At 35.4% G+C, this 1,384-nt stretch overlaps 1 pseudogene; it reads left to right on the top strand.

Moving 5' to 3' along the window:
* The first annotated feature begins 25 nt into the window (after nucleotides 1-25).
* LOC124893087 lies at nucleotides 26-1,274 on the top strand (annotated as a pseudogene).
* The last annotated feature ends 110 nt before the right edge of the window (nucleotides 1,275-1,384 follow it).

The following is a 1,384-nucleotide window of genomic DNA, read 5'->3' as shown; positions in this document are numbered from 1 at the left end:
TGTCACCTAATGTTCTCAATATTCATGTAAACAGAAAAGTGCAGAAGGCTTGGAAGGTGAAATATCAGATAATGGCATTTCACTTGTTCCCTTGTATGCTTCTATTGAAAAACTTCGAAAAGCCGCCAAAAAAATTAAGGATGACATAAAGGTACAACACGAGCGCTCTCTGTAACAGCTTAAGATTTTACATGAGTCAGTCACACACTGCGTGCGTGGATTTAACATATACGTGACTTGTAGGCGCTCAGAGTGAAAAGAAGGCGTGCATCGGTGAGAGAGGTGAGAGAGCGGAACGATAGACTAATAATGACCGAACGAGCATTCACAGACAGAGACGGGCTTCCTTCAAGGACATGGTACAAACATTTGGTAAGAATTCCATTTTTCAATCTTGTTTTGATATCAAATGATATCACGTTGTTATTCATTTCATGACAACTTTTTACTCAGATTTACGGCTCTAATACCAAATAATATCACACTGTTATTCATTTCATGACAATTTTTTACTCATATATACGGCTCTGATACCAAATGGTATCACTGTGGCGTCCAACCCATAAATGCTAAGAACAATTTTTTCAAACTATAGAAAAAAATTTCAACTTCCTAGCAAAGAGAAAATCAGCACAAATATTTTCTCAGCTGCAAATGTTGACTTGCAATTTCTATGTATGTAAGAAATGACTTTTGCATGGACATTCTTTCTCGATAAAAGGAGTTCTTCAGCTAATTAGTTTGACTCACAAAACAGAGAGAAAAACAAACATATAGAGAGCAGTGAGGTATTCCATAGACTGTGATTAAAAATAGTCAAAAAATTAAAGTGAGCGATATTTTAGTAAGTTAAGAGTCAAAAGAGGTTTATTTCTTTTGAATGTTGTACTTGTAACTATGGTGTAAAAATTCTTACTATAGTAATATCAGTTGCTCCTCTTGGTTAGGGGTTTTTTCCTTGAATTCCACGTAAAATCCTTGGTGTCATTTTTTCATTTATTTTTCTATTATTTTGCCACAAATACTTTAGTTGTTATTTCGCGTTTACCCAACAATCACGTCATTCATTTCAACGACAACTTTTATACTCAGATTTACGCGCCAACAAGATACAATGATTATGTATCTAACTCATTCCCCGGTATATCTGACGCTATCGAGAGAGCCAAAGCCTCAACACTCCAGACTTGTGGCGTTCTGTACAACATGAAGTTTGGCGAGTTGCTCAAGCCATCACACAAGCCTCACTAGTCCTTATCGGTCTACTAACATGAATCTCTGTGGGTGTTTGAATTGACTTATTTTTAAGTGTTTTTAGCTTTTAAGCACTTTTTCGATTTTTTATCATTCACAATGTTATTATGTGTTCAAAAATAAATGAAGC

Source organism: Capsicum annuum, unplaced genomic scaffold (assembly GCF_002878395.1).
Source record: "Capsicum annuum cultivar UCD-10X-F1 unplaced genomic scaffold, UCD10Xv1.1 ctg53589, whole genome shotgun sequence".
Lineage (NCBI taxonomy): Eukaryota > Viridiplantae > Streptophyta > Magnoliopsida > Solanales > Solanaceae > Capsicum > Capsicum annuum.
The sequence above is the reverse complement of the archived record's forward strand: the minus strand, read 5'-3'. Positions and strand labels throughout refer to the sequence as shown.